Genomic DNA, 24,287 nt, shown 5'->3' on the forward strand with positions numbered 1-24,287 from the left:
AGCCCGGAGCGCGCCCCCCCCCGCTCACCGCTCCCTTCGCTGGGGCCGCGGGACCGCGACGCGAACCGGCGGTGGGCCTCTAGCCTTCTCCGTGATCCCAGAGCCCTGGGTGCCTTGAGACTGTCGGGCTTCAGAGCCCTCGACCCTGCCCAGCCGGTGCCCGCGCCCCGCCCCACCCCTACCCTAGCCTTCGGCCCGCACTGCCACTGCTGGTCCGTCCCCTCCATCTCCCACCCGTGACCCGATCTCAGCCCTTACCCCCATCCGCTCACCACCGCTCTGGCGTAAATGTAGCCTCACTCGTGACCCCACGTTACCCCAGTTCCCACCTCGATTTCAGACACGTCCCTTCGCCTCCCCCAACACAACTCATTCTCACCCCCCAACTCTCTGGCAATTCTAGTGCTCCACGCAGACCTTCCCCAGACCCACTGTTCTGGTTTCCCCTTTTCTGGCTTAGCTTTCTTATCCCAGTCTCCCACACCTCCCTGCTCAGTTCCCCAGGGTCTGCTCCTCCCAAACACCCTACCTCTGCCCTCCTCTCATTTAAGACCCACCACCAAAGTTGGTGTCTTGTACAGCTCTCCCCTTTCTTTTTGATATCTCTGATTTCAGGCTCATCTCAAGTCTTACGTGTGTCTTCTTGTCTTCAGACTGGGCCCCTAACTTCCTAGCCCACCACGTACTTCCTTTCCCTCTGCCATCCTGAGGACACCCATCCCTAAGTCTTTGCTAAACAGCCCCCAACTCTTGCTGCCTTAGTTCCTATCACCCACACCCAATCTTATTAAAAATAAGATCTCTATGTCCTTTCACCTCTGCTGTACCCCCACAGCTCTTCACCCCAACTCTGTGCCCATTCTTCCCTTGGCACAGCTCCCATTAAATCTGAGAACTTAGCGTACAGTCCCCTGCCAACCCCACCAGCTGCCTCTCAGCAGCCAAATCTAGGTGCTTGGTCAGAGCCAGGCAGTTAGAAATTGAGCAGCTTGATGGGTGTGCACAGGGCTTTAGGTGGTAAACAAATGTGGAGAACTAGAGATTCCTCCCCCCACTCTTGGGTTAGGGGTTTTTCCTGGTGTCTGGCCCCTGAACCTGGGGATCCTGTTTCTGGCATTCATATTGACTTACTTGTGCTGGCTTCTGGTGTCATTTGAATACCTGGAAGGTGAGAAATGGCCACTTATCCGGCTCACTCAACCTGGGGCAGTAGAAGCCATCACTTCCTTTTGGGTGGTATTCTGGTCCTGGAGAATCTCCGGGAGGTTCTGTGTGGAGATGGCTATGGTTGCAGAACCTTGTCCATGTGCATTGTCCTGGCACTTGTAAAGTACTCTCTCCCAGTGCTCTTCCCTGCCAGAGCTGATTGTAGATCAGTCCTAATGCTGAATACAGGGGCTGTGATGGGTACCAGAGGTGATGTTACATGTTATGAAAAGCACGTGCTCTGGGGAGGCTGAGGCCTGGGTGGGTACAGAGGCTGTTGAATTGCTACTTCTTTTTGCAGGTGCTGGATCATTGAGTTTTGGCCATTTGGGTTCCATGAACACAGGGAGCTGAGTTATATCAGAGTAGCTGAGGCATGGTGACATTCCTGAGGTACCCAGTTCCCATGCTCAGCATTTATAGTCTCCTGAGGATTTTTGGTGCACATTTCTTCCAAATTCTGATGACCTGGCTTCCTTGAAGTGTCAGCCATTTGACAGCATTTATGAAGGGCTCCCCCTCTATAAATTGCTTGCCATTTATAGTCATATGTGACCCTTTGAAAATTGAATGTCATTCTACCTTCCCGTTAAGTTACTATTATATCTGAATGACATTCAGCATATTGGCAGCTTGGTTTAATGGGAGGAGTTCTGCAGTGACCCCCACCACTTAAGAGTTGTACACCTCAACTTCCCACAGTCTGTGAATGGAGATACCTGCCTTGTGCCTTGTTTTTATTTTATTCAATACACTCAACAAATATTGAGTCCCACCGTGTGCCAAGCACTGTTCTAAGGTACTAGAAATGCAATAGTGAGTGAGTAAGGCAAAGTTCTTATTTTCATCCATTCAGAGTCTTGTCCATAGAATCCTATGGAATGTAGGACAAGAATATGGGGGAGATGGGTGTTATTGGATAGAAGGAAGGAGGGAGGAAAGAAAGATAGCCGGTATTCACTGACTTCACAATTCTGCCCTCACCCACTAGCCCCTGGTTTGGGAATCACAATCTAGAAGTTTCTCGTCCTCCAGCTGGTATTTAATTGCTTCAAAGACCTGGTTTCTCTCCCCACCCCACCCCCATCCTACCTTTCCCAGGACACTTGTCCAGAAATCCAACTTTCTTCACATGGAAGGAGGTGCTTTTTACTTATTCAGCACTCACATGTCTGAAAGATCAGCTGCCTTTCTGAATCAGAAGATAACTTTGTCATTCTTTTCCAACTGAAAAAACATGACACATCAGTTGGTACAGCAGCCTGGATGGGTTTGAGCAGAAGAGGGAAGGCTGTTGGGAGTGCTTGAGAAGTCCCTAAGGGGAAGAGGTTGCTGTTTACTGATGGATTGAGTGTTTTGAGAGCGGTGATGCCAGGTTATCTATTTCTTCTTTTAATGTAAGTCTCTTTCTTCTTTTTTCTTTCTTCCTTGGTCTCCGGAGGAAGTAAAGTTGGGCATACGCAGATGGCCAAGCAGTATAATGAAGAAAAACAACAGGACAATTCCTTCCTAACTGTGTTGGAGCATTTAAGGAAGGATAGCTCTGAAACTTGGGTACCATGGAAAGCTCCTGGACTCAGCTGGTTGCAGCTAGAAATCTGATTAGCAAGAGTGATTCTTACTGGTTTTAGACCTTATTTAATAAAATGGATTTTCTGAGTACCTCTGAAGACTCTGTAAGTAAGTTTACCTGAAAGTCTTCAAGCCAAAGACCTGAGACAGTTTGATCCAGTGAAAGGCACAGGAGTTAGAATGAAGAAACCAGAGAATTTTGTCCTTTACCCGAGGCTCATTTCTACTGTACCTCAGTTCTCTCCTTTGTAAAACAGAGATAATCATCCGTTTCTCACAGCACTGTTGTAAGAATTAAATGAGGTTAGAGAATGAGATCAGAGCAGCTTGCTTTGTTCACTCTGGAGAGCTGTGGAAGGGTGAGTCAATCCATTGGGGTGGAAGTGAACTAAATGTGAGTCGGGGTTTCCTAAATGGCAGAAGTCACCTTTCCCCTGTTGAACTTTCACCAGTGATGTTTGAAGAGCCCTTTGGTAGTGCTGCCCAAGTTCTCCTTACGCCCTTCAGCGTAGGTCTCCTTGAAGTCACACCTCTCTTCAGTTTGGTTCTTGTTGTCAATGAAGAGTATTCTGAGGACAGAAAGTGAAACCAGTCCTATGTGATGGTTCATTTGGGGTCCGGGCCAGCCAGGTGGATGATGGTGTGCTGATGCAGTAGGCAGGGGACCCAAAGCCTTGTTCAGGCCCTGCCAAGTGAGTTCTTATGTCACTGATGTCAGATTCCCGCCTCCCTGAGCATTATGGAACAGACTCGAATAGGTAGGGTGCTTTGGATTCCTCCAAAAAAGGTGTCCTGAATTATGGCCTGAACCCCAAAGTCTTGTTCCTATTTTGTGAATTGTCAATTGGCTCTTCTCCTGGATTCCTCTGAGCTGTGTCAGTCATTTTGTGGCTTTTCTGATACTTTGTTTTATTTTTTTTATTTTTTATTTTTTTTTTAATCTGATACTTTGTTTTAGGCAGCAGTTCCTTGTCTATTGTCTGGCTCTGCTCTGACTTCTCTTAGCTTCAGTTTACTTTTGTTTTTTAGCAGACTTTAGCCAGAGCACACACTTACTGATAGTTCCATCAGCCCCCCCTTAATATTCTATTACTCTCAGCTAATTAGATAATGAGGCCTTAATGGACCCAAGCTATTATTCAGATTGCTGGAGTCTAAGCCCTTAGGCTCCTGGCCTTGGAGCTGGCTGAGGGAAGGGCAGCTTTGGAGCTTCAGGGCTCTGTCTGGAAGGGCAGGCCTGAGAGGCCTTAGGCAGCTGGAATTGCAGATTGGAATTAGAACCCAGGGTCCTGGAGCCAGGGAGCCTGGACTTTTCCTGCTGGGCTGCACAAGGGTAACTTCGAAGCAGCCCAGCTTCCAGGACCAGGGTGTTTCCCAGAGTGACTCTGTTTGACCACAGCACACACCCCTTTTCTGGTGGTCCTGGTGGCCAGAGCATGGAGCTGGTCTCCAGAGGAGGGTCCTGGAATCCCTGGGGAGGTGGGAGCAGAGAATGCAGTGAGGGGTGAGGCAGGACCCTGCACTGCAGCCAGGGACAAGGGCTCTTCCTGGTGTCCGTGGCCCCCTGCCCAGAGGTGGCTCTGCAGGGGCCATTCTCCACTCACACCTCCCTCCTTCTTCATGGCCTGACTTAGGGAGGTGGGCTCTGAGTCCTGACTCTGTCCTGTTTACCCTCTGCCAACCCCAAGTCAGAGACTAAATCAGCATCTTCCACCACTGAGGGCCACCCTGTCCAAACCTCATGCTCCAGGGCTCTCCTGGAAACCTTTCCTGCCAGACTGGCCTTGATGTTCCCCTGGGCCCCCAGCTGAAGTGTCCTCCTCCCAGCCCAGCCCTTGCATCCTAGCTCTGTGATGATGGCACTCACTCAGGAGTCTGGGTTTCCCTGGAGCTGGGGCTGGCATCACCCTGGGGGCAGTGGTAGGGGCAGGCCACTATCAGCCCTGGGATCTTCGGAAGGTCTTTAGCCTGGGTCAGCCTCCATTTCCTTACCAATCCTAGGGTGATTAGGAGGAGTAGAAATGAGGCCACATGTATGTAACATTTCCTTGGTTGTGTTAACTTCTTTGGTCCGTAATTATTGTCTCTGCTCAAGCAGAGACAGCCATAACCATTTTTTTGTTGTTGTTTGTATGTTTTTGGTCCCCTGATGGTCAGCAGGAGCTGGATATTTATTTAAATGTAAATGTGGCTACCCAGCCCAGGTCTGCCCAAGTTGCTGGGTTGGGGCCAGGCCAACCAGCAGCCCCCTCAGGCTCACGCAGAAGCCCCACCCATGTCCTTGAGGAAGCCAGCTGCCCTGAGAGATTTAACAAGGTACTGACTGATTCAGCTATTCTTGCACACTCATTTAGGCAATGGCATTGTGGGGTTACATATACTGTTTTGTGCTAGGCCTTTTATGCATTCTTTCTCTCCATCTAAGAGATCTGGTACTGTGTCCTAGTGTGCCTTGCTGGTGTCAAAGGACACAATTACAACAAATTTAGTTAAAGATCTCTATGGCAACAGCACTTCATTCCATAAAATAGAGTAAGTGTGCCAGTGAGCTGAGCAAAACAGGTTGAAAAGGGCTGAAGACAGCAGAAACAATAAGAAAGCAGCTCAGTCATTTCAAAGTTACTTTTCTTGTATGGTGGGGACAGGAAGACAGAACAATAGAAAAAATAGAAAAATAACTGACTAGTTTACATCAGGATACTTCTGCCTGTCTCTTTTGTGTGAGGATTAAAGTAAAGGAACTTCATTATCACATCTATTGAAGATTTTTTTTTTTTTTTAAAGATGACCACGTTCTCCCAAGTGAGCTAACCGGCCATCCCTATATAGGGATCCGAACCCCGTGGCCTTGGTGTTATCAGCACCACATACTCTCCCAAGTGAGCCATGGGCCAGCCCCCCCACTGAAGATTTAAACTGTCCTGTTCAGGAAATTGCCTGTTATCTCTTTCTCCTGATTTCTCAGAATGTCAGACCACAGCCTAAATGACATGGAATTTAGCAGGGATGACTCCATTTTGATTTTTAGTCTGGTCTGTTGGGGCCTAGTGTAGGAACTTCATCCAAAACAGAAGCCACCTATAATTTTTATTTAACATTGGTCAATGGCATATTGCGATTAGAACCCTCGGTGGTCCCATGTAGAAATGTCCCCATGATGCTCACGCTAGACCCTCACAGCCTGAAGGACAAGTGTGGCAAGAGAGCCCTCCCCTTTTGAAGCTGTTCTGGTTGTACTTTTCACTGCTGAGCTGGCAGATGTGGGTCTGGGATGGGAGTGGGGAGGAGAGGCAGAGGGGCTGTTGCAAGGCTCAGGTCCTGAATGTGAATTGTGAGCTCCTACTTCCTGGTCCCTGCAGGTTCTTGGCACCTTCAGTTGCAGTGTCCCCATCACACCCTCAGCTCTGTATTTGAATCAGCCTTTCATCCGTGCCCCCTGCTCCCCCACCCTCGCAATCCCATAGGGCACTGCCTTTCTGTGCTGCTTTTGGTGTGGAGCAAACAGCCCTTACCACCCACTCTGGACCCACCTGTTACCAGGCCCAGGTCCAGCTACCTGCCCCCTTTCAAAAGCAAACCACTCAAAACTCAAATGTTGGTGAACATGGAAGTCGGCTTTTATTCAGGAATACCAGTGACCTGAGGAGAGATGTTAAGCTAACCTATCTGTCTGGTAAACCTAAAGGAGAATAGCCAAACTAAAGCCATCTCTCCAGTAAACCTGAAGGAGAATGGGCAGGCTAAAGTCATCTCAAAGACTCAGATTTACCAAGGGGTTTTTAAAGAGGGGGCTGAGGGAATGATACGTGGGAAATGAAAAGCAGAAAGGTGGGCAACATGAGCTGTGGGGGCTCCGTGCAAGGAGCCAGGTGCAAGGTCTCATCTCCTCTGGCTTCTGTTCCCATCTTTGCTGTTATCTCAGTGTCTAGATAGTACATGCCGCCTGGCAAGTCTGCAACTTCAGGCTAGCTGGAAAACAACTTTACATTTATGTAAATAATGTCATCTTGCCCCATAACCAAGGTTCTAAATATCAAATAACCTCTGCAGCCAGTTAAGCTGACTGTGCTCCTTTCCCTGTGGGGGTCCGGTGTGCAATGGCTGCAAACAGCAACCTCCTCAGTAGTGTATGCAGCCTGTTGCTTGTATAGGTTAGCACAGTGGCCAGGGTTTACATTGGCCAAGTCATCATGTCCATCCACACCAAACTGCAGAACAAGGAGCATGTGATTGAGGCCCTACACAGGACTAAGTTCAAGTTCTGTGGCTGCCAGAAGATCCACCTCTCAAAGAAGGGCTTTACCAAGTTTAATGCAGATGAATTGAAGACATGGTCATTGAGAAGCAGCTCATCTCAGATGGTTGTGGGATTAAATACATCCTCAACTGTGTCACCCTGGACAAGAGGCGGGCCCTGCTCTCATGAGGGCTTCCACTGTGCTGCCTCCTCTATACTCATGCTTGCTAATAAATCCTACTTCCTGTCAAATATATATATATATATCAAATAACCATGGGAAGAGAGGGAACTCAGAGAAATGCATGCTGAGAAGAAAACTGTGTCCTTTTAAAATTTGCCCATAGCCCATGCTGTTTTAGGTCCCATCATGGCTTCTGTCCAGCTCACTGCAACACTGGGAGGGGACCCTGGCTGGGAAATGAGTTGGAAGCTGGTTCATCTGGCCGCCATCTGTCCCTGAAGGTGTCACGTGATTCACCTCAGGAGCTGCTGCACAAGTGGAAATGCTCTCAGTGGTGGAGAATGGACTGGACCCTCAGGCTACCATCCCAGTAGATGGGCAAGGAAGGATCATGGGTTGGGAAGGGCTGCAGAAGACAGCCATTTCACTGGTTTTTCTCTCTTTGAAATGAATGAGCACTGTTTGGAAAGATAGGCCTCAGGCTGAGAAAAAGTTATCGAAGAAGCAGACTCTGAGTGATGCCAGAGGAGAGGGATTCGGGAAGTCGGGTAGCTGACCTCAACCCACCCTGTCCTCCACCAGGTTCTTGACTCTGCCACAAGAAAGAATTCAAGAGCAGAGTTTGAGTAGAAAATGAAAACAGGTTTAATGTAAAGAATAAGAAATACACACTTCACAGAGAAAGTATGGGCTGGCTCCAGAGAGTGAGTGGCAGCTGCAGCAAATTTAACACAAAAGTTAGATACATACTTCACAGACAGTGCAGGCTTGCTTGAGAGAGTGAGCAGCAGCCTGCTAAAGGCAGGTTTAACAGAAAAAGTATGAAATACACACCTCACAGGCAAAGTGTGGGCTGGCTCCAGAGAGAGTGAGCAGCACCCCTGCCTTCTTCCTGGATTTAACTTTTATAATTTGGCTACCTATACATATTCACACTATCTAATGAATATTCATCTAAGGAGGTAGTTCCCGGTTATGTAACAGGTTATGTAACATAGCCTTGCACATGCTCAGTGGTCTCTTTGGAGCATGCTCATTGATCAAATTCCACCAAATACACTTAAAATAGTGGAAGGTCATTCATAAGATAAGCTTCTTTCTACTGAGTATGCTCAGCCACTGGAATTACATAAATCTGCCTCCTGCAGTCTCAGTCTCCATGTGCTTGTGCTGAAAATAGGTGCAATAAGCAATACTAGCTCAGAACTCAGAGGAGGGGCTTGAGTCCTGGAGGAGTGGTTTCAGACCCGGGGGTGTGGCCTGGAATCCGACCCCAAGGAAAGTGAGCACCTCATACCTCATGAGGAGATCCTGCCCTTTCTAGATCATCTTATTGGTGATAAAATGAGAATTTATTTTTAAAAATTGCAAATTTAAGATAGCTTACCTGAAGACCAAGGATTTTCATTCAGCCCTTCAGCCCTCTGCCCTTAGGCTGTGATTTGGTCACAGTTTGGCCAATGCATTGAATTGGTCAGAAACAGATACTCCCAGGCACTGGTTTATTGTTTCAGTAATGGGGATAAGTTGGAGGCTTACATATATCTTTGTCTTTTTTTTTTTTTTTTTTAAAGATGACCGGTAAGGGGATCTTAACCCTTGACTTGGTGTTGTCAGCACCACGCTCAGCCAGTGAGCGAACCGGCCATCCCTATATGGGATCCGAACCCTTGGCCTTGGTGTTATCAGCACCACACTCTCCCGAGTGAGCCACGGGCCGGCCCTTACATATATCTTTGAATATTTATTGTTTTCCAGGATTTTTCAAACATAGTTGTTTGTGACCAGTTCACCAGAGCTCCCTTGGACCCCCTCTCTTGGAGAGCCCTTTGCACCCTACTGGGCCCTGGGCTGTCTTGGGCACTCCATGGACCAAGCTCTGTCACCTCCTTTGAGAGGCAAGAGCTCAGGCAGCTTTTGGGCTGGCCCCGCTGTGGGAGTCCTGAGGTTGCTTTGGGGGAGAAGCCAGGATTTCCCTTTCTTCCCACTGCTGCTCCCCATTCAGAGAACTTTCTGCTTGAAAGGAACCATAGCCTGTAGGGATGTGCCTTTCCCCCTCCTGGTACTGGAAGGTCCAGCTCCACCTGTTTCACAGCTGGCTTTCATACAAACTGCACCCCCGCCACAACACCCCTACATCAGTGTTTCCTTTCCCACCCCACCCCACGGCCCTCCAGAGCTGGGGCAGAGCTCTGGGCCAGCTCAGCCTTCTAACAAGGACTGACTCCTTCAGGGTATGCCATATTTATCTCTGCATCCCTTAGCCCAACGCGTAGTAGGTGCTCAGGTGAAGGAAGTGTTTGTACTTTTTATATAATATACTAATAATATCTTGCACTTAAAAGAACATTTAAAATTGTACTTCAAGATTAAAAACTTTTGAGCTTCAGAGGACACTTATGGGGAAAGTGAAAAGACAACTCACAGAATGAGAGAAGATATTTACAAATCATATGTCTGATAAGAGTCTAGTATCCAGAATACAGTAAGAACTCTTATAACTCAACAATAGAAAGACAAATAATCCAATTATAAAATGAGCAAGGGATTTGAATAGATATTTCTCCAAAAAGATATACAAATGGACAATAAATGAAAAGATGCTTAACATCATTAGCTATCAGGGAAATGCATATCAAAACCGTGATGAGCTACCATTTCACAACCACTAAAATGGCTATAATAATTTTTTTAAAAAACTAGACAGTAGGGCCGGCCCGGTGGCGCACTGGATAGTGCGCCGCTTGGGAAGCGCGGCGGCGCTCCCGTCCGAGGGTTCGGATCCCACATACAGACCGGCTCCCGCTCACTGGCTGAGCGAGGCGCGGGAGCAAGGCCGAGGCTTGCAATCCCGTTGCCGGTCCCCGGTCCGGTACGGGGGCAACACTGAGGGTTGCGATCCGTCGCCGGAAACGGAAAAAAGACAAAAGACAAAAATAAATAAATAAATAAATAAATAAAAATAAAAATAAATAAAAAACTAGACAGTAACAGCTGTTGGTGAGGATGTAGAGAAATACATAGCTGGTGGGAATGAGAAATGGGGCAGCTGCTTTGTAAAACAGTTTGGCAGTTCTTCAACAGGTAAATATAGTTACCATATGATCCAAAAATTCTACTCCTAGTTATGCATCCAAGAGAATTAAAAACATATGTCCACACAAAAACTTGTAGCTAAATGTTTGTAACAGCATTGTTTATAATAGCCGAAGAGTGGAAACAACTCAAATGTCTATTAACTGATGAATAGATAAATAAAATGTGGTATTATCCCTGCATGGAATGTTATTTGGCAGTAAAAAGGAATGAAGTTCTGATACATGCTAAAATATGGATGAACCTTGAAAACATTATGCTAAATCAAAGAAGCCAGACACAAAAGGTCACATTTCATAATTCCATTTACATGAAATGTATAGAATAGGCAAATCCGTAGAGACAGAAAGTAGATCAGTGATTAGCAGTCACTCCCTATTCCCCTCTCTCCCAGCCCCTGGCAATCACTAATACACAGTGTTTCTTTTTGAGATGATGAAAATCTTCTAAAATTAGATAATGGTGATGGTCGCACAATTCTATGAGTATACTAAAACTATAGTATACTTTTTTTTTTTTTTTTTGCTGCTGGCAGGTAAGGGGATGTGGTGTTATCAGAGCTGCACTCTACTGAGTGAGTTAACCCGCCATCCTGAACTGTATACTTTAAATGGGTGAATTTTATGGCATTAAAGCTGTTATTTAAAAAACACATTCAGCATTTCAAAGAATATTAACATTTAGTTTTGGTTAAAATCAAAATGAAAGAGTAAAACACTTATTCATAATCCTACCACCCAACAATTCAGTTTTTCTGCAAACCCTCCCAGTCCTTTTCCAACACTTATGTAAGTTTGACATAATTATTATTGAACAATTTTTACTCAATATTTCCAAAAGACTTTATGGATTTTTTTTAACTTTTCTTTTCTCTCTCTCTCTCTCTCTCTCTCTCTCTCTCTTTTGTTAGCTGGCCAGTACAAGGATCGAACCCTGGACTAAAAGAGTACGGTTTTTATTTATTATTATTATTATTATTTTGGCAGCTGGCCAATATAGGAATTGAATCCTGGACCGTGGTGTCATTAGCACCCACTCTAACCAGCTGAGCTAACCAGCCAGAAGACTTTATGTACATTTTGTAATGTATTTATTCAACATTTATTGAGTACTTATATGTGCCAGGCACAGTGTCAAGTGATGAGGACACAAGATTGAATAAAAAATAGGAGCAATCCCCCCAGTGCTGTAGACCAGGAAGTATTATTTCCATTTAACAGATGAGGAAATTGAGGCTCCAAGAGGTTAAGTGAAATGTCTGAGGTGACCCAGGTTATTGACGGAGCCGTGACTGAACCTAGGCCTCTGGCTCCTAGGCCTAGGATCTTTCTTAATATAGACAATGCTCCTGTTTTCTTGTTATTGTTGTAAAACAACAGTTTTTGCCTCTTAGCTTGATTCTCTGCAGAACCTTGATTATGTAAATAAGGGGGAAGTCTCACCCCTGTTCTAGATGGATTTACCCAAGCTCCTGGAGCTGTAACTGTGATGAAGCCAGTATTTAAAAACAAGTTTATATGGCCATCAGTTCACTGAGGTTCAGTTGAGAAAACAGAAAGGATCCACAATAAAGGATATGCAAAACAACCATAACAGTGTTTATCTCTGGGTGGTGTGTGTAATTTTCCTTTTCTCCTCTATGCTTTGTCTCTATTTGCTATAGTTAACATGTGCTAATTTTGCAGAAGACATCTATAGATGCATACATAGATGTGTGTACTCATGTAGTTCCACATGTATTTGGCAATAGGCAGAATCACATTCCAGGGGCTCTCCATAAGATTTTCCTCTAAAGCCTGTGTTCTGTTTGGTGCTGCCTAGGTCATCAAGAAGAAGCTGGTGGAATCCGTGAAGTCATTGCAGAAGCAGTATGTGTCCCTGGACACCATGGTCACTAGTGAAGACAGAGACACCAACACCATGTGCAGTGCCCTGGAGGCTGTGTTTATCCATGGCCTGCATGCCAGGCACATCTGACCTGAAGCTGGAGGAAAGAGGAAGAAAAGTGCCTACCAGAAGTCTCTGACTCAGCCTGTTTTCTGGCCCCTCCTGAAAGCTGTCACCCACAAGTGAGATCACCTGGAGAGGTTTTGCTTTGGGGAGGAGTTTCAGAGTGTGAGACGTTGGCTATTTTCTCCAGCTGTGTGGGAAGCCAGCAGAGATGCCCTCTGTTGTAGTGCAGACACAGGGTGAGGTAGGGGTGGATAGTGTCTCGTAGAAAGGTTTATCTCTAGACTAAGCTTCCCAACCGGTGTGCCTATAGATCGTGAGACCCTTGGTCCTCAGGCAAGAGCTTGTGGCTGCTTTCAGCCACTGGGCTGGTCGCCTTTAGTAGGAGCAACCTTTCTTACCACACCATAGTAGAGTTAGGTAGTTGCAACAGAGGTTGTATGGCCTGCAAAGATTAAAATATTTACTATCTTGCCCTGTACAGAAAAAGTTTGCTGACCCCATCCTAGAATACTTGAACATCTGTGTTCTAAATATTGTACTCATAATGAGGTACAGGTTTTTGTTTTTGTTTTTGTTTAAGTAAAAGTGGAATTCAGGTAGAGCATCTGAATACTCACCCTGAGACACTTATCTTTTTGGCCTTGCCTCTAACTACCCAGGCTTTTGAGCAAGTACCTGACACTGTGCCTCTAAGAGCTACTAAATGCCACCTTCAGCCCCAATGTGCCTTGTCAGTCTCTGATTTTCCTTTCCATGCCTACTACCACTGTCCTATCTCAGGTTCATATGTCTCTCCTGGGCGACAACGGCTTTCTAATTGTTCCCCTTGTCTCACTCTATCTTTCCTTAGGTCAGTCAGCTACTTAACATTTACTAGTTTAAGCTACCTGGAGCTCAGTCCAAGTCCAGTAGAGTGTGGTCTGTACTCCCACGGAGGAACAGGCACAGGGGACTGTGGTAATGTAGAGGAGCATTTACATCAGACTGAGGAATTCAGGAACACCTGGGTCTGATCTCCTTATCCAGAGTAATCCAACCTCAAGTATACATAGTTGTGGTCCTGTGCAGAAACCTCCAGCCCACAGGCTCCCAAGTGCTAGCCTGGGGTCTCATTCCTGATCAAGTTCTCCAGGCTTATGCACAGCCAGGCTGGGAACCATTGTCCTGCATTGCCCTATCAGCAGATATTCAAGACACTCCATTACCTAACTTTGCAACCGAATCACCCACTCTTCCTCTATGTGCTGTAATTGGAGTGCTCCCCACTCCTGTTACAGGCCTGTTGCTCTCCTATGCTTTATGCATTTTTTCTGTCAATCTCTTATGCCTAGTAGGATCTCCTTCCATCTCTGCCTCTTGAAATCCCTCAGGGCCCAGCTCAGATACTGCTCTTTCTGTAGCATTTTTCTTATTCCATCCCAGGAATGATTACCCAACCCTCACTCCATCTCTACCAACAGAAGGGCTCACCTCAATGTGCCCTTGAAAGGCAGTTACTTGGACTGAGGGCAGGGACCATATCTTTATCACAGCTGCCAGGACCTTGTACTTAGGGGCTCAGCAAACATGTCTTGAATGAGCAGGTGATGTTAGGGGTCCAAGGAGTAGTTGTAATAAATATGGCAATTATCCTTCGTGACATAACCTCAAAGATTGGGGGTTATAGTTTAATATTTCTGTATTGCCCTTAAAACACTATCATCCAGGAATTTTTCATGCCTGTTATATATATTTGTAGTCATTATTTTCGGTTCTTGCTACCCAGTAGATAAACAACATCTCAGTGATTTGAGGGATTTGAGGTAGTTTCTTGAAATGAGTCTGTTCTTCCCCCTCCCAGACACATCATCTTGGAATTGGAGCACCTGGTCTTTGTCAACACGGACATGGGCCACTGCCGGGTGTGGCTGTGGCTAGTCCTCGACGAAGGCCTGATGGAGTGCTACTTGAACCTCTCTTCCAGGAGCAGGCCTGGCTGTGCGAGTACTATCAGCCCACAGCCCTGCTTTGAGATGCTGAGGAGGGTGAGATCCTTCTCAGCTTCCTGCAGAGGCTAACGTCCTTGTCCTTTGAACTCTCCTACAAGTCTGCCGTCTTAAACGAGTGGACACTCACCCCACTGGCCCTCTCTGGGCTTTGCCCACTCTCTAAGCTTGACCCTCTCACTACCTCTGGGGCAGAACTGCAGCAGGAGTGTCTGGATTCAGTTTCCCATTTCTCAGACTCAGAGGACATCGAAGTCCAGCATTCAAGCCATAGTATCCAGCAGAACAGGTAACTCACTGCTCCTTGCTCAGCCTGGACATGGCCGTTTCGTCGCAGCTGTCCTGCAGCCTAAGCTCTGATAGCGGCCCACTCCAAGAGAATGGCTGCAAGAGTCCAGACCATTCTGAGGAGCCCATGTCCTACAACTCAAACCTGGGCACGGCCAGTGCTGATGATTCAGACTGATCTCTGCAAGAGTGAGTGTTCCTCCCCCTCCCCTGCCCCCACTCTCTTCTCCCTTCCTTCCGTCTTCCTCCCTTCCTTCCTATAGCATATGATTGTCTGCCACTCACCTCCATCAGGGTATAAAGAAAGTCAAAGCAGGCACTGTCTCTCTTCAGGGACTGGAGTTGCTGGGAGCTGCAATGGAGGCAGCATGGGCACAGCAGAGAGGAGGGATTTAGAAGGGCTTGAGCCAGCTCACGCTGCAGCTCTGCCCCTGGGCAGCCTTTGACAAGCCACTTAGTCTCTCTGGAGAAGATACTACTGTCTTCATCCAGAGGGAAGGAGACTAATGGTTCAGAGCATATGTACAACTTCCGACAAATGCAGCAAATCATAATGCATGCAAGTGTGACCTCACAGAAGACCTCCTGGGAGAGCCAAAACCTGAGTGACACATGGAGGGGTGGTAGACAATGGGGACAAGTGAGTGTGTGCAAGAGTATGTGCAGCAGACTAACTCGACTGGACAGGGAGCATGGGCAGAGCCTTCTACACACAGCCTTTCTCAAAAATTAATTTTTGGGGGCTGGCCAGTTAGCTCACTTGGTAGAGCATGGTGCTGGTGACACCAAGGTCAAAGGTACAGGCAGCCACCAAATTAAAAAAATAATAATTAATTTTTGAATAGATAATCTATTTTTACGTTTAAAAAAACTAAAATATGTACAGTGAGAGGCCTTTCCCATCCATATCCCCCATCCACCCTGTTCTTTTTCCCTTCCATCCCCATGACCATATTATTAATTTCTTGCATATTCTCCCAAAGTTTCTAAATGCATCCACAACAAATACCGATACACAGATTTTAAAAATTTCTTCCTTATTTCTTACTCCCCCACATCTTTTCCACAAAAAAATAGTATATATACACTGTTCTACAGCTTGTTTTGGAGATCTATTCATATCAGAGCTTCTTCGTTCTTTTTTTTCCCATTGCATATTGTTTCATTGTATGAATGTACCCTAGTTTTTTGGGTTTTGCTGGGGCTTTTTGGCAGCTGGCTGGTGTACCTTAGTTTTTGTAATTAGCCCTGTAATTTATTTTTTTTTTTATAAAGATGACCAGTAAGGGGATCTCAACCCTTGGCTTGGTGTTGTCAGCACCACGCTCAGCCAGTGAGCCAACTGGCCATCCCTATATAGGATCCAAACCCGTGGCCTTTGTGTTATCAGCACCGCACTCTCCTGAGTGAGCCACGGGCCAGCCCATTGGCCCTGTATTTAATGGACAATGGAGTTCAACCTTTCCCTAAATAATCTCATGCACATGGTCTTCTAGTTCTATGCAAGTATCTCTGTTCATTAAACTCCCAGAAGCAAAATTGCTGAGCCAAAGGATAAATTAATTTGTAATTTTCACAGACATAGGTTGAGCATCCCTAACCCAAAAATCCAAAATCTGCAATGCTCCAAAATCCAAAACTTTTTGAGTGCCAATATGACACTCAGACAAAATGCTCATTGGAGCATTTCAGATTTTAGATTTTTGGATTAGGGATGCTCTACCATTAAGGATCTGCAAATATTCCAAAGTCCAAAAAAAATTAAAATCCAAAAATACTTCTGGCCCCAAGCATTTGGGATAAGAGATATTCAACCTATGCTGCCTGTTCACACTCCATGGGAATATACCTATGTCCTCTCAGCCTTGCCAATGGAAGGTATTATCAAACTTTTGGATATCTGATAGGTGAAAAATGATAACCTTTTATTAAGAGCCTCCTTCAGTCGGACCCATGTTCCATCAGCCTGAGTTTAGGACCTTCTTTTCCATTCCTCCTGCCCGCCTCACCTCTCTGCCCAGGTTCAGGTCCTTCCAGGTTTCCCACACAGCATGGGAATAGCACCAGGATTTCATGGTGTTACAGACTGGGCTTGGAGCAGACCTGTTTTCGAGTCCTGTTCTACCACTTGCGAGGCCAGTAGGGTCAGGCAAATTGCTAACTCTTTCTGAAGCTCTGTCACTTCATCTTTAAGATAGAGGTTCCCTCACAGGGCTGTCTGAGAATCAAATCAGATGGCTGTCAGTTAGTTGCACACATGAGAATGTCTGGTCGTCCCCAGAAATGGCTTCTGATCACTGAGCACATTGGATGGAGTTTTCAGATGTCAAATGGAGGAATTTAGATAGAACACACTGGAGAGGAAAAGTCCTTGCCTCCAGAAATAGCTGGGCCCATGGCATAACTTAGGCCCGTGGCATGACTTAGGCTCACTCACCTGTTGTAGCCTTTAATGTGTCTCTATCTCCTCCACAGACCAGCCAGCCTTCTCTTTGTCATGTGCCTCGCCTTTATCTCTCATGAGTCTTGTGATTGGAAAATTCCAGCTTAAGGTCATCAAATCAGTAACCAACCACCCTGTGTGGGAAGTGTTATCTTGGGCGTTATGGGGGAACTCTAGGGACAAGGGTCAGGATGTACAGACGAACACTGGACAGTGAGGTGAGAAACTGGCAAACATGAAACACAGATGCACACACACATGTCCAGTGCCATCATTCATAGAGCTGGGCCTCAAAGCTAGTCTTTGAGCATCCACAGAGACCAGCATTTCTTGGAACATGTATTTTAAGAGTAAAAGACTCTCACCGACACTTAGAGTTCACTTAGGTTATTATATTGCTTAAATATTTGTAGCTTGGAATTAGGCATAAATACCTTGTGCTTATTGTTTCAAGTGTAAAATCAAAACATCTACAAATTAGGCATAAAGTACAAAACACATAACATTCAAAATGAAATCTATTAAAATAAGGGGTTCTGTTTTGCAGAAACCAAATTGCAGTTTGCCTTGTGACTAGACAATTGGCTGTTCTGAGTAGCTGCTTTTGCATTCATTGGGTCTGTATTATAAGTATCGCCAAGGGGCACAGGTAGAGTCTAGTGGTTAAGAATGTGGACTCAAAATTGGCCGGTTAGATCAGTTAGTGAGAATGTGGTGCCAATAAAACCAAGGTCTGGGATTCAATCCCTGTACCAGTCAGCATTAAAAAAAAAAAAATGTCACCCAGGAGCCAGCACTGCCTGAGTCTTCCATTTACCAGCTTTGTGACCTAAGGCAAGTTGCTCAGCCTTTCTCATCTGATGTCCACATCTGTAAAATGGAGATAATTATTCAGAGGAATGCTGGGAGAATTAATTGAGTGAAGATATGTGAAGTGTGTAGACCAGACCCTGACACATAGGTATCAATTGTGCTCAATAGGGGGTATTGTCATCTTATTACTAGGTACCTGTGACATCAGTTCTCCTACTAGTTGTCTCTATATAAACTGCTTTTGCCCATTTTGTTTATATAGGGCTGGCTGGTAAGGGGATCTGATCTCTTGACCTTGGTATTATAACACCATGCTCTATCCAACTGAGCCTATATGAACCAGCCAGCCCTATATGAACTGCTTTGTTTCTTTCTGTGTTGTCCTAGAAACCTCATTCACAGCCATAACTTTACTTACTAGTTTTAAGCCAATAAATTTCCATATCCAGCCTAGAACTTCCTCCAAAAGTTCAAACCCACTGCCCTGGATTTCCAGCACCACATACCATAACCTGAGTGTCTTCCTGAGGCTCCAGCACCCATCCTTGCCCTTGCCCTCCTTCCCACTCCACATCTAGTCAATAACCATGTCTGCTGATTTTGCTTTGGAAATAGGTTTCCTATCTGTCCCTCTCCTCTCCATACCAAGAGCACCCTCTCTGTTCCAGACCTCCTCATCTCTCCCCGAGACCACTGCACCAGCCTCCCTATGGGTACCCTGCCCTCACTCCATCTCATTCCCCTCATGGCAGCCAGGGTATTTATTCTAAACTCTCCTCTGCTCATGCCATCCTCCTCTGCTTAAGGTCCTTTAGTTTGTCAGAAACACAACTTGATTAAATTTAGGCAAGAATAGATTTAACATTAGGACACAAGACTATCTCAGGTCATTGTGAAAAGGGCAGGGATGAAGGCCAGGGTACCTTGACTCCAGCACCACCAGAATTCTCACTTGAGGTTTGTGTTTCTACTTTTCCTGGTGTGTTGGTTTCATCCTCTTCTGCTGCATACCCATTTCCTCTGTGAGATGGGCAACATTGCCCACCTTCCACTCCCAACCCTTATGTTCCCTGTCTTCATTAGCTATCACCCCTAATCCCAGCTACCACCCTTGGTTCTAGGTTTTAAACATCCCAGGGACAGTCACTTGAGTGAGGTGCCCACTCTGGACCAACAACTATGGCCAGGCAGTGGGGTCACTTAGCAAAGACATGACCACTGATGGTCCATCCCTGTATATCAGGGTGTTCCTAGAGCCTGGGGAAACTGAGCAAGAGAGGCAGCCATTGGATTGTTGGTGCCTGCTGCAAATGGCTCCGCACTCATTTTAGTGCTGTGGTCTTACTGTTTAGTGGGGGTTATATGCCCTTTGAGAACTTGATAAAAGGCATAGACCTACCCTCTAGAAAAATAATCTTCACAAAATTTTGCATAAATTTCAAGAGATTTGTAAGCCTTCTAAAGCCCAGTGTTTGATCCTTGAGTTAATGCCTGCCTAGGAATGAAAAAGTCTTTGCCTGGCTTCCGGGGCCCAGCACGATCCAGCCTCATCCCTCCGCATTACCCCCTCAGCCCTAGGACCTATTCTCTAGCCATGCCCGACTCCTCACCTGGACAGAGTTGCTCCACACTTTGGTTTGTTTCCCATCCCTCCCCACACTTTGAATTCATCCTGCAAAACTCAATTCATGGATCAGCTCCTCCAGGCAGCGTCCCTGATTCCAGTGGGATCAGCTCCTCCAGGAAGCGTCCCTGATTCCAGTGAACCAAAGCTGAGTTTCTAGATTCAAATTGCCTCTACTACCTCCAAACACTGTTACAAATAATTCCTAGTAAGGCTTGAAATTTTTCTGGAAACCTGCCAGACAGTAACAGAAGCATAAAGCAGAGATGTTTATAAAAAGCAATTCCTGGCTATCTCCCAGTAGATATTATTGTCTGGGTGCAATGGCTAAAATCCAGCCTACCACATGGTTTTATACAGCCCATGAACTAAGAATAGTTTTTACATTTTTGAATGGTTGACAAAAAAAAAAATCAAGAGAAAAATAGTATTTTGTGACACATGAAAATTATATAAAATTCAAAAGCCAATGTTCATAAATAGCTTTATTGGCACAGCCACATTCATTCATTTACATATTGTCCACGGCCGCTTTTGCACTACGACAGTAGAGATGGGTAGTTGTGACAGAGACCATATGGCCCACAAAGCCTAAAATATTTACTATCCATCCTTTTTTTAAAAAAAAGTTTGCTGACCTCTATTCTAGACACTCCAAATAACTACCATATTTCATTAAAAGTAAAATGTCATCAATTGTGTGGCAACATTAGTTTATATACCAGCAAGAAAGAAGTGATGCCGCCATCAGACCTTAACAATGAATCCCAGTATCAGAGAACTTTAAATTTAGGGGGTAATGCCTCTTTGGAATTGATTAAATAGATTGTTCTAGAATGCCTATTATGTGCTATACAATATGCCACCTATTTGATATTCATTTTCCTAATTAATAATTCCTGGTTAATCATTCTCCCTAATGAAACTTTTCCAAGAGGAAACAACTATTATCCCTATGTCCTAGAGGAGGAAACAGGCTCAGACAGGTTAGGTAAGACGCCCAAGGTCATGCCTGCCCCCAAAGCTTGACCCTTTCCCTCCACCAGGCTCTCTCTAACTCAATCCTGTCCAGATCCCTAATCCCTTCACCCTGAACTCTGTGCTTCAACCATCACCAAGTGGGAACTGAAGGCTCTCTTCCCCCCCCTCCCCCCGAGGCTTTGCAAATGCTGTGCCTGCTGCTGGCACATCCCTGCCGTCTCATCCTTCCTCTTCCAGCCGAGGTATCATTCTCCTGAGGAAGCTCTCCCAGATCAGAGGAGGGACCCTCTCTTGGGCTCCCAACAAAGTGCCAGTTTACCTCTCTATTTCTCCATGACTAGACTGGGTTCCTCAGAGATGGGAACATTTTCACCCTATAACCCAGCCCTGCCACAGTGCTGGGCACAGAGTAAGCACCCAGTGCATACTGACTGTGTAAATCAGTGAGGGTGGAGGCATGCTTAAACCAAGCCTAAGAGGATGATCACTTTTTAAGTTACACAGTTGTCCACTAGGTCCCTGGTTCTTAAAGCCAGCCTTGCCCCTGAGCCTCCCACACTCGGCAGACCATAAGATGGGCACTAGACACAGCAGGTGCTGAGGCCATCGCTTGGAGAGCTCCTTTCTCCCTGAGCCACCTCACTTGAATGTCATCTCCTCAACACTGCTCTCCTGGTCCCAAGGGCCCAACTCTGTTCTCCACTTTTGGTCTCTTGTCTTCCTACCTGGCAGCACCTCCCTCTCTCTCTCCCTATCACAATGGCACTGCTCAAACATTTCCTAAAATTCTCAGAGATCCCCATTCTCCAGGCTTATCTACCCTCTGAAGGCCCATGTTCTTTTCCACTGACCCCCCTGACTGGGCTCTGAGGATGAGGGTCACGTGTATCTCCTCCTCACACCACTAGCCCAACCCTTCAAGCTCCTGGAAAGATCCCTTCCTACCCCCAGTGAAAGGCAGTGCTGTTTATTCTCATGGAAATTTAAGCCTCGAGTTTGTGAATATCTAATCTAGTAGGTTGCTACTTCATCAGAAGTCCAGCCACATCCTTGGTATGAGGAAGAATTATCTATCAGTTAGGAATATTTTCAGCTACAATAACAGATGACTAGCAGTTGTTTAAATCAATATGACTATCTTTCTCGTGCAATAAGAAGTTTAGATGGAGGCATTTCTTCCAGCTGGCTCAGCAGCTCAGCATGGCCAATAGGAGCTCAGGATCTTCCATACTTCTGTTCTGCCAGCCTTTTCTTTGGCCTTTCATCCTTAAGTTGTTACCTCATGCTAACATAATGGCTGCTGCTGCTCCAGACATTGAAAGCAGAACAAAAGGGGAAGGGCTGGCATCAGCTACAGCTGTCCATTTCATTGGAAAGCAAAAGCCTTCCCAGGGGCTGCCTCCCAGCAGACTTTCCCTTGCTCTCATTGGTCAGAACTGAGTCACACAACTACCCCTATCTGTAAGAAAAGAGAGTTGTGATAACTGACTAAGAATAATCATGATTCATTTGCTGGACCTGAGAATGCAGATGCCCAAAACAACCATGGAAGGAAACAGGGATGGAAATAGGGCAGCCAACTATAGTGGATTCTCTAGATAAGTTCATTCATCACCGGTTCCAACCCCTTTCCAACATGCAGAGGCTGGAAAATTACACACACTGTTTTGTAGACTTGCAGCTAGAGTCACATATGTGATTTTGGTTTCTCCAATCAGCTGCACATGAACAGAGTTTTGAGTCCAGTGAAGAGACAGGCAGGATGAGGACATTGTGAGGACTAGGTCCAGCAGTGGCTGCCTCACTGTAAGTGAAGTTTTCCGATTGCAGCAGAAGCAGCAGCTCCCTTGATGGTCCAGCTCTGTGCTGGTGGAAATTTCTGGAAATTCAGCCTAGTATCTGTGTCTTCACCCCTCTGAGAAGACTGTGAACCATCTAACTCCCTTAATAAATTCCTATCTTCTTAACTCACTGAAGTAGACATTATTAGTCCCGCTCCACAGATCAGTAAGCAGAAACCTCACTAGAAAAGCTCAGTGTCTTGCTGCAGGTAACCCAACTAGCAGTGGCACAACTAGAATTCAACTCAGGCCCACCCTGTTCTTCCCATAGGATTCCTACCCAAGGGTGTTATGACAAGGAACAACAGCTGAATGGAAATCACTAGCCTACTTTATTAGTATTTGAGTCAGTGTCCAGTAACTGCCAAAGTGTTAAAAGTCTGAATTAGATCAGAAAACTTAGGCTTAAGACCAACGTGAGCCATTCTACCTGTTCCAGGCCCTGCAGGGATTCAGTAGGCTCAGGTGAGTTCTGACCTTAAAAAAACAGTAAGCCTGCCCACTGGTATAATCTGATCCAGTAAACATCTCAGGCTCAGACAAATGACATTAATGGCTTATGGGGTTTAAGAGGTGAGCAGGGGTATGTCTGATCATAAAGGAAGGCAGAGAACACGTCTATCTTACACAAATCCCTCCAGAGGATTGAAAAAGAGGGAACACTTCTCAATTCATTTTATGAGGCCAAACCAACCTTAATACCAAAACCTGACAAGGACACTACATGAAAGGAAAATTATAGGCCAATCTCTCTCATGAACATAGATATATAAATCCTAAACAAAATATTAGAAAATCAGATACAGTGATATATAAGAACAGTATTACATTACAATCAAGGTAGTTTTATTTCCCAAAGCAAGATTGATATAGCACTCAAAAATTAAGCAATGAACATCAGGGTTTCTCAACCTCAGCACTATTGACCTTTTTGGTTGGATGATTCTTTGTTGTGGACGGCAGTCCTGCATGTTGTAGAATGTTTGACAACACCCTTGGCTTCTACCCACTAGATGCCTGTGATGCACACACACCGCCAGTTGAGTCAATCAAAAATGTCTCCAAAGGCCGGCCCGTGGCTCACTCGGTAGAGTGCGGTGCTGATAACACCAAGGCCCCGGGTTCGGATCCCATATAGGGATGGCCGGTTTGCTCACTGGGTGAGCGTGGTGCTGACAACACCAAGCCAAGGGTTAAGATCCCCTTACCGGTCATCTTTAAAAAAAAAAAAAAAGTCTCCAAACATTGCCAAATGTCCCCTAGGGGAAAAAATTACCCCCGGTTGAGAGTCATGATGAAATCACCTCATTAAAGAATAAGTATAAGATCATCTTAACAGATATCCAAACATTGCCAAATGTCCCCTAGGGGAAAAAATTACCCCCAGTTGAGAGTCATGATGAAATCACCTCATTAAAGAATAAGTATAAGATCATCTTAACAGATATAGGAAAAGCATTTGATAAAATTTAACACCAATTCATGCTTTAAAAAATTAGCAAATTAGAATGCACAGAAACATTTCATATGATAAAAGGTACCTACTTTTAAAAAAATCTATATAAACATTATACTTAATGGTGAAATACTAAAAGTTTTCTTCCTGAGATCAGGAAAGAGACAAGCATGTCTGCTATTATTTATTATATTATGATGATAAAAGGTACCTACTTTTAAAAAAATCTATATAAACATTATACTTAATGGTGAAATACTGAAAGTTTTCTTCCTGAGATCAGGAAAGAGACAAGCATGTCTGCTATTATTTATTATATTATGTCTTATTGGAGATCCTAGCTAGTGCAGTAAGGCAAGGGAAAGAAATAAAAACAGGAAGAAATAAAACTGTTATTATTTGCACATGATATAATTGTCTACATAGCAAATCTAAAGGAATCTACAGGTGAATTTAGCAAGTTCACTATATACAAGTTCAAGAAACAAAAGTCAAAAAAATTTTAATGAACCAGCAATAAGCAATTAGATGGTAAAAGTAATGAGGACTGTAACTGCCTGTACCCTTTCTACCTCCCTGAGCTGCTGTGAGGGTCAGGTTGGATCATT

The 24,287-nt window shown here is 45.3% G+C and overlaps 1 pseudogene; it reads left to right on the top strand.

Moving 5' to 3' along the window:
- Nucleotides 1–7,521: 7,521 nt before the first annotated feature.
- LOC103588478 lies at nt 7,522–14,714 on the top strand (annotated as a pseudogene).
- Nucleotides 14,715–24,287: the final 9,573 nt, after the last annotated feature.

Source organism: Galeopterus variegatus, unplaced genomic scaffold, assembly GCF_000696425.1.
Source record: "Galeopterus variegatus unplaced genomic scaffold, G_variegatus-3.0.2 Scaffold575, whole genome shotgun sequence".
NCBI classification, from domain to species: Eukaryota; Metazoa; Chordata; class Mammalia; order Dermoptera; family Cynocephalidae; genus Galeopterus; species Galeopterus variegatus.